Raw genomic sequence first — 9847 nt, forward strand, 5'->3', positions numbered from 1 at the left:
AATGGATTATGCGGATCTAGATTTTGAAGAGAAACAATATTTCTCATATGTCCACCCTGCCAAAATGGAACCGGAAGAGAGTGGAATACTACCAGTGGGATTTACGACTCTAGATGCCGAGGTTGAAGGGCACCACTAGTGAGACTGACTGAGGGCCTAGCAACAATGGTAACCACTGAGGATGCAGCAACGACATTGACAGCAAGAGATGTAGAGGCCACACAAACAGTAGGCATGGAAGGAACAGACGTGACAGACACATTGTGAATCCGAGGTACGAAAGGCTCTGAGGTCGGGGCTATAGTATGAGACAACATAGAACCCGAATGAAGAGACATGGAACTCATGACGTCAGAAAAGGCGCGATAGCATAGGGGAAATGTCACGCCAAGAGAGGTAATGTGAAAGGGGATACCCTCCATGGGTAGATGAATTTTTCCAGTTGTCACAAGGTTCTCTTCACTGGACACGGGGGTCGTCTCATCCATGTCATAAGAATACATTACAGCTGAAACACCAAGGGGAGTAACAGGGAAGTCCTCTTCTGAAGGTTCCCAAATAGGATTCCAATTGATATCGCATGAGTCCCCTCCTGGAGCTCGAAAGTCAAGAGGTTGAATACTCGGGATAATAGGAAGGTTATCACTAACTACCGATACCTTAGAAGTGACAGGAGATGCAGAGTCATGGTCGCTTGGTACAGGGGATGGGCTCGGTGATTCTGCCAGGATGTCTTAACTCAAGATGCGAAAAAAAGAGATAATCAAGTAGGGGCACAACGTGACGTGAACCAAAACACAATCAAGATTAACAGGGAAAATGTGAGCGTGGTCGAATAAATTTTATGACATAAGAACAAAACTTGACCTTTTCATTTTTAAAGAGTCGAGAAAAAGGACAAAAGATGACTCTAGTCGCCTTCGAATATTTAATGAGCCTGAAAGGACAAGTGCTCAGATGATCCTTTTCTTTTAAGAAGTCAAAAAGTAATGAAGGTGACTACTCTGGAGTACTAGACAAGAGGTTTACTAGACAAACTGTAAAACTGCATATACACCTTGGTGATCAAATGAAAGAGAAATTACCAAGGACTTTCCGTATGGCAATCAATCTTCCCGAATGCTGTGTTTGGTGCGTTACGGTTCGTAAGGCGACAGACTCAGCTTCCTATGGATGATAGGATGATAACGTAGTGGGGTCTCCTGATATATACTCGATGGTACAGGGAGCACAAGTCCACACTAGCAGCTATTGAATCAAAGAAGGAGGAATCACCCAACCATAAGCAAAACCAATAGTGACTAGGTTTAGCAACACCAGAGCACGTCTCTAGCCTAGACCTCTAGATAATGTGCGTTAAGTTCCAATGCATTGTTAGGTTTATTCAATTGATTTTAAGAGTTAATCTTGGATTAAGTTTCGGTTTTTAGGCCCTACCGAATGTATTTCAATAATTCCTAGGATGTAGCTACAATGAGTAAAACATCATTTTTTTTGGATGAACAACTACCTAAAGGAGGGTAAAGAGTTCATTTCCAAGCGAACGCAAACCAAGACAATCAAATGCAAACACTAAGAAACACAATGCATCAATACACTTATCTCACAACTACTAATGAAAGATTTAAACTTCACTTCCTAATTTCTCAACCATGAAAATTCAGTAATGCAAATGTGCTTTGACTTTCGTATGCTGTATAAATGCAATATTTTTTATTTTTTGGAATTTTAATGACAAACAAGCAAGTGTAAACCTAACTGATCCAAACAAATGTGATCTATGTTTGATAGTGCAGAAATCAAATCAATATGAGGAACTGGTTCAATAACCAAGCACTAAAGACCAATCAGAAAGAAAACAAGCAGTAAAACAGCTTCAAGCAAATCAATCAGACAGTTTTCGATGAATCTTGGAGGGACTAGTGACCCAAACAAACAATTTCTTGATGAAACCTTAAACAGAGTGAGATCACACGGTCTGAAAATACAAGATTCACTCAATGAAACCAAAGAGAGAGTGCCTTAACTAAAAAACAACGAAAACAAGTTCATGAGAGAGAAGAGACAACAGGGGTCAAGCAGCACTGGTTTATTCAGGAGGTAAAGTTGTAAAAACAACTTGTATAGGAATTGTTGCAAGGATACAACTAGCAACCAGAGACGAAAAGAAAATCGTTGCAAGTAGAAATCTGGAAACTAGATGTCGTTGTCGTAGGTGTACACCTGTCTTCTATGACAGTCTGATTTTAGGAATCATCACAACTTTATGACGGGTTATCTGCGATATGCAGGTTTACTAAAGATGACAGGTGCGATGTTGTCACAGCTGTTAAACTATAAACAATGACGATATCCAATAAGAGAAAAAACAAAGTAAAAACACCTAAAGGACACCAGACTAGTCTTTAGACAGTAAGAGGGACTCCCAAGTTGACCCAAGTAACCCAGAATACTAATGGCTCAGCCCCAAAATCAAGAGACACTATATCAAAAAAAAAAATCAAGGGCAAACAAGAGAAAACATACAAAGGAGTCCCTAGCGGAGTCACCAACTTGTGATGTAGGAAATGTTCCCTCTGCAGACAAAGGCAACCCCTCTAGCCCTAGAGTGGGTCTAGTCACAGCAAGAAAAAACAACAACTAATTTCCTTAAATAGTCATTTTTGAAAGAGCCTACCTCAAACCGCTGTTTGATGGAGCTTTCGTTGCACCACTTCAGCTATCATTTCCTTCTCCTCAATGAGCAATCAACCTAAAACAACACAAGAGAACAATAGTACACGTAACTGAGAAAAACAATGATCTGTTTACTTACAGAGTCAAGGAACCATAAGCTATCAAGTATATTTTACACAAGACATAGGAAATCATCATTGATTGTATTAAAATGAATAAAATCAAAGCTTACAACCGAGTCTTGATGTCACAAGCCTTCTCGACGGGTCTAGTTGTATGTTTCTTCAAGCATTCACTCTCAAAAGGGTGTCCCAAATGGATGATAACTCTCTCTATCACTCACAAGCTCTAACACAAAGCTAAGGCAATCCAAAACCAATTGCTAAACTATCAGCAATTCACACTGGAAACTCACAACAAAGCTAGCTAATTTGCTCAAATCCAAAACTAAGAACTAGCTGATCATAGCAATGGGGAGTGCTTTTATAGGAGGAGGAACCTCCATGAAATGAGGGAGAGGGAGCTTTCCTCAAGGGAGGTTTCTCAAAAGGTGGAACTACCATCCCAGAGGGGGGAATGCGAACTCCCTTGACACAACAACCAGCTCTAGAATTACCCAGAAGCATTCTGTTGGAACTAATTCGCCAAATCTGGATCATCGCAAGTCATACACTAGGGCTCAGTGATGATGTTGCAAGGAAGCAGTGTACACAGAGCCATCATCGCAATAAATATCTTGAGTGCTTGCACCGGGCCCTAAAATTCGACTGATACATGAAACAAATGTACCACTGCGACGATGTCGTGGCCTTATAGTTCATCACAGAGAATCATCGCAAACAGAATGATGCTTACTTGCCACGATGCAGGAACATGGGTAAAAGGGGTCAATATTTAGGATTAGAGAGAACTTGTTTAATATTCTTGAATGAGTGGGAAGATATGGACATATTTGTTTGATGTATGAGAAAGAAAAGATGTCGCTCAGAGAATGACTCTATCTGAGATCAGGGGATATGAGGCCAGTGACAAATTACTGTGTAACACCTACCTAGGGGCTGAACGTCGTGCTCTGCATTATTACCCAAGACCTTACTAGTATTCCAATGTTAATTAATTAGTTTTTCCTACGTTAGTGCTTTAAGTATACTTAACAATATAAACCACTAATACAGGTGCATGGAGTAAATAAACAGTATATTTGCAAATTATATCAATCATTCATTAACCCAAGAACATATACATAAAATTATAACAAAGCTTTTGATTATTAATTCCTTCCTTGGTTACAAAATTGGCTTCACCCTACGCACTCAGCTGCAGGGGTCCGCGTACTTAGCTATGGACTACTAGGCCTCTATGCACTCAACTTCAGAGCCTTCTCCTAGTCTATGACCCAAAGGCACACTTCAACTTGTGACTTAATCACTTATACTTTTTCCTACTTCCCTTCTCCTTTTACACTTAGAGCTTCACTCTATTTATACAATCCCATGGTCTGCGGACCATGCATAGGTCTATGCAGCTAACATTACATTACAAAGCTAGGGCGGACAACCCTGTGACTCTATCATACTTTCATACCCCATGCCCGCAATTCACGGAGCTTTACAACAATATTCGGTCAAAACTTGGGCTTTGAGCCCCAAAACATGCCTTGGGGGGGCTCCATGCCCAACAGGCCCCCAACACAAACATCGTGACTCACCCTCGAGTCACTCTATCAGCGTGACGATCCTTGTGCGGAGTCCCTCCAATTGTTCTCGAACTGTGTGGAGGTTAGTAGCGCATTGAGCTTCTGCTTGCTGGATATGTTGCATACGTTGTTTCGAGATCTTTATGTAAGGAGTGCTTCTCTGCATCAATGTGTGCATCCCTTGCATGTGTGCCAGCTTGCTTTTGATGTCTGCTGTGATGGTGAAGGCCTCATCGATCCAAAGCTAGATGCGCACTTTTAGGACTGCTTCCTTATGTCGTGCTGCATCCACCTTCTCCTTCAGTGCTTTAGCCTTCTGCATCTGTCCAACCCTCCGGGTGAGGACCACCATCTGCGTAGTTCCTCAGACACTGTCATACTACTGTTGGAGTTCTCGCGCCTTTGTCTCTAAGCACGGGATGTTTGGGTTGTCTTGCAGAGTTATGAGGACCTTAAGCGATTCTTCCAACATTCTCGTTTAGTTTGGCACTGCACCTCCGATTTCCTCCAATCCCATTGTGATAGTGCTATCACGCTATTCTCTGACTTCTAGGGGAGTGGATGGTTGTGCCTTTAACCAAATCTCAATGATATGAAGATTCAACTCCAGCTGAACCTTTGTCATTTTGTCTCTGGCCTCGTGGACCCCTGCTGCTAACCTATGGATTCATGCCTCTACTAGTATATCTGCTGGGATGGATAGCTCTGGGACTCTCTGGCAAGCATCATCTATCACCTCTACTAGCTGTCGATTTTGTGACACCAATTCGTCGCGCTGCATGCTTAGTTGTTCCATATTTATTTTCTTCTCACTGAGGACTTGGAGTGCACGATTGTCCCTAGCTCATAGCTTTGCAGTTATCCCATCCTGCAACACATATAATGTCTTGCACAGGAGGGTAGCTAGATTAACATTGAGACCTTTCAGTGCACTAACCAAAGGCCTGTCGACCTCATTTGATGTCACTAGTGCCCCTTTTGGTAGCACTATTGTGTTTGTCATCCGCACGTGCAACATCTACTCTACTGCCATGGATACGACTGCGAGGTTGGTTGAAAGGGTACCAACCTGAGGGGGTGCACCTGTAATTCCTGCAATTGTGTTTTGAGGGCTGCCAACATGATCTAGTTCTCCTGAATGAAACGTTGGAGAGCCTAATTGGTGACATCATGCACCATCTCGCTGATGTCAGGCAGATTACCCTCAGTTAGGGTGATTGGGTCAATGGAAAATTTCAAGGCCTTGACCTTCTTCTGTGACCCTGCTTGCTCTACTAGGTTCTAGCGCTTCAGCTGTGTTGATGTGGTTCATGGGTCTTGTTACACTAAAAAATGTCACCATGACTATTTACAGTTAGTATGGCTCTATCAACAGTCATGCTATCCTCTTAGGCAAGTCTTATGCCTCTGCTCTCCATGTCAAACTCCAAAAAGAGAGAAAGTCTTTATAAATGTATTTATCTCTGGGTACGCAGGTTCTCTCAACCTTACCTGCGGGTATGCACCCAATGTTAACAAAAGCTGCGTCTTTGGACGCTCTGTATGTAAAGGGGCAGGTGCGTCCCCCTGTAAAGGTCAAAATGCGCAAGTTTCATCTTTAAAAAGTTACTTGTGGTCATTTCTAGAGCATTCTAGAAGGTTGTTCGATGTGTATTGAGCGCCTCCAGATGGTTCATGTACCCCTACCAAAGAGGAACTTATCCCATCAATAAGGGAGCTATCCCATCCAAATAGGGGATTATCCCATTGATGGTGGACCTGAATAACTTCCTCTTGAGCACTATAAATACAGGCATTGGGCCAGAAGGAGAGGAGGTTGGAAGCTATACATTTCTAAGGGTAGATGCTGCTGGAATTAGGACTCCCATTTAGAAGCTTGTGAGGAGAGATTGCCATCTTTGCTTGTTTTATTTGGAAGTGGGTGAGCTTTGTCAAAGTAAAGGAGAACTCTTGATGGACCCTGGGAGGGACTTGCACAACACCAAGGCTCAGGTTGTATTTGTTCCTTTTGTTACCTATTAATGAAAATGAGTCCATTCTTCTCAATAACTTGTTATTTATGAGTTGTTTCATGTACTCCTTGGTCTATGTGTTAAATATGTTTTATTCTATGAGATTATCAAGTGCTATTTAATCGTTTGATTGTTAGTGTATGCAGGTTTCAAAGTGAAGGAGGAGCTCATCTGGATCAGCGGAGCTGGACTGCTACAACAGCATTGGATTACAGGTAGGATCTAAACACTTGATTTCTTATATAGTAAATGCATGTTTAGAGAAGGATTGCTCTTGTTTGTCTTGTTTGTCACTAGAGAGTCTTGGGCTCGTAGGGAGGTTGGTTGTGTCCGCACAATTGACTCTTTCCGCCTGACAAATTGGCGACTCCGCTGGGGAATCCATTGATGTGAAAGTCTTTTCCGTTGTATGAACTTTGCTCTGAGAAAATTGGTTTATTTTTCTGGTTTTCGGCTCTGTGACTTTGTTTTTGGGTGGGTTAGCTTAGGGTTAGTTTCATTTTAGTTTTTCTTGAATTTTCTAGTAGAACGCACCCTCTGAGTATTGCACAGTGCGTCCCTGGATGCACTGTCGCTGTGTGCACAGAGCGGGCCCGCACCTGTCTTAACGGGTTTCCTGCGTCCCCTGCTAAAATTTGAGAAAATTCCATTTTTTGCATTTTTTCTCTTAGATTTTGCTTTTTCTTAGTTTTTACTGCCCAGATCCATTAGTCTCTTGTCAAAGATCTTCACCTGAACTTGTTTCGATAGCATTGAGTGTTTTAGTGGATTTCATAGAAGTTTAAGCCCTAGGGTTTGATTTTTGAGTAGGTCTTGTAGTGACTTTGGCGGTAGAAGTTATCAAGCCTTAGATCTCTCTGGTTTTGTCAGCATTCTTAGAAGTCAGACCTGTCATAAAGTCTACCTGTGAGAGCAACTTACCTTTGATTGGTCTCTTGGGCAAATTTCGAAGTGCTTGTTGATTGAGTATTGAATTCCATTTTACAAAAAGAACAAAAAGATTTGAGTTTTGTTTTGACTAGTCTTTTGATTCTGCATTAGCTGGTCCTTGACTTAATTTTGGTCAAGTAAAACAACCTAGAATCATCTTTGTAGGCTTTTGCCTCGTTAGGTTTGCTTAGAGTAATTTCCTTTTTGATTTGCTTGTGAGTGAAGTTTTCATAGATTTTATAGCTTTTGAGATTGATTTTTGTTAAAATAGATTTATATGCTTTATTAAATAAAGAAAATACAAAAACATCTCCTTTGAAAAGTTTTGTTTCAAGTAGCTTTGAGGCATTTTGAAAGAAAAAGAGTTTTTCGTGCACATAAGGAGTGGTCATGTTTGTATGCTTGAAAAGATAAAGAGAATTGTTTCTTTGATTGTCTTTACTAAGAAAGTTGTTTTCTATAAAATTTGCATCTCTCAACTCTCTTAGTTAAGAATTTCATTGAAAGAGAAAAATAGCGTAAATCATCTTAGGTGCATCTTTGTAGTGGTTTGAGTCGAGTCTACACACCATTGGTTTCACTTCCGCTACCTTTTGTCTTTAAGAAAAACCATAAAATTAACGCTTAAAGTAAAATCAACGTAGTAACTTTTATTTACTAGGGCTCTGAAACACCAATTTAGATCAGGCTAGTGTCTTGGGGTAGGTGAGTAATTAACTCTCCAAGACAACAAAACCAAAAAAGTAGCTTATCTTGTGATAGAATAAATCCAATTGTCTCATTTGTACTCTGGGAAAGCTCCTCTTAAAGGAGAAGCACGAGCTCGTGTCCGAACCAGTGAGGGGATCAATCCTCCCTCGTTGGGAACGACGCCAGACACGCACGTATTACAAACGGTAAACCTCGGATTAACCATTGTCGAGGAGCCAGGGGTCACTTGTCGGTAAACCTTGGATTATTGTCAAGGAATCGGCAAGGGGATTGAGCTTGATACTCTGCCCTTGCGTGCTGTCAGTGTGTAGACTGTTCCCCCAGGTGCATTTGTTGCGGTTGGTAACCTTAGAGACCATTATCTTTAGGATTCTACCGAGGTGACGGTGGAGGGAAGATCCCACTGTACCTGGAGCAGACGTCGGCTAGACTCACTTGGATTTTCCGGGGGGTTCACTTCACTCGAGACGGTTAAAGTGGAGGAACTTGTGCCGGTCTATTCATTAAGCAGGTTGCCGGGGTAACTGTTCCACCCGCCACTTCTGTACTGAATCCGGCGATGTTGGGCTTCATCACCAACTAGCGTTTTTGGTCTGGAAGGCTACTGTTTGTGCTTGGTTTGACGCCCTAGATTCTTTAGGCGTGTGATTCAAATTTTTTTGGTTCTTTAGAGACTTTAGGTGGTTTGATTTGAGATTTTACTTTGTTTTCGTGTGTAGTAGTTAAAAGTTTTTAGCTGTGGCGGAATTACCGAGACAGTCCCGTAGACTTCGGGGCCAGTCTCCTGAAGTTGTTTCTGTGGCCGAATTGTTGAGAAGATCATGTAGACTTAGGGGATCACCTCCTCGAGACGACCTCGGTAATCTAGAAGGTTTAAAGGTCCTTGTAACTCCTCCTAGTGGCAGTAGAGTAGGTTCACCTGAAGAAGGAGAATCTTCCTTGGTAGTCCATTCAGATTACCAAGGCTTAGAGACAGGTTATAATCCCGAAGCTGTTACAGTTTCCGAGCTTGTTGGTAGTTTTTCGTCTGCTAGTGATACAGGCGAAGAACCTGAAATATCTGAACCTGTTACTCCGACTTCTAGTGTTCCAGATTCACCGAGAATAGAACGAGTTATCACCGAAAATCTTCCTACTGGTTTGATTGCTATCGAAGAACTTGCTCCAGAGGAAGAAATAGGCGTCTCTAACCTTGAAGATCAACTTACTATTGATCTAAGGGAGCGTGAATCCATCTTTTACAGTCCTCCTAGAAGTACTACTTGGTACCTTTCGTTAACCAATTATTTAGACAACTCAGGGGTAGGTTTTTCTACACCTCGTACTCCTTTTCCACCTGGAGGTATTTATACTCCTGTAAATATGTCTGGTCAGTCGTCCGTGTTTACTCAAAGTCCTGAATCTTTCTTACACAGAGGTCCTTCTGTTCCCACCGGGTATCAATCACTTTCTGGTACCTTTGCGGGGGCATCTCCTCAACCCGTTGATCATGGGTTATTAGCTGGAAACAATGGTAATATACCATTGGGTGTAGGAGACATTTACATGATGTCAGGTTCAGTTCCCGTTTCCCAACCTCAAGGTGGCCAATTACCGCCTGGGGGGCAACCTCAGTTAATGCCTGGGGGGCAACCTCAAGGTACAAAAATTGTGTCTGGGGGGCAACCTCAAGGTCAGTATGCACCTATGGTGCAATACATGCCTCAAGGTCAACCCCAGCCTCAATATGTACCCCAGGGTCAACCTCAGTATCAATATCAACCTCAAGGATGGCAACCTCAAGGATGGCAACCTCAAGGGTATCAACCCCAAGGGTATCAAC

This window comes from Pinus tabuliformis, chromosome J (genome assembly GCF_031772625.1).
Source record: "Pinus tabuliformis cultivar Carrire ecotype Pingquan chromosome J, CPIR1, whole genome shotgun sequence".
Classification (NCBI taxonomy): Eukaryota; Viridiplantae; Streptophyta; class Pinopsida; order Pinales; family Pinaceae; genus Pinus; species Pinus tabuliformis.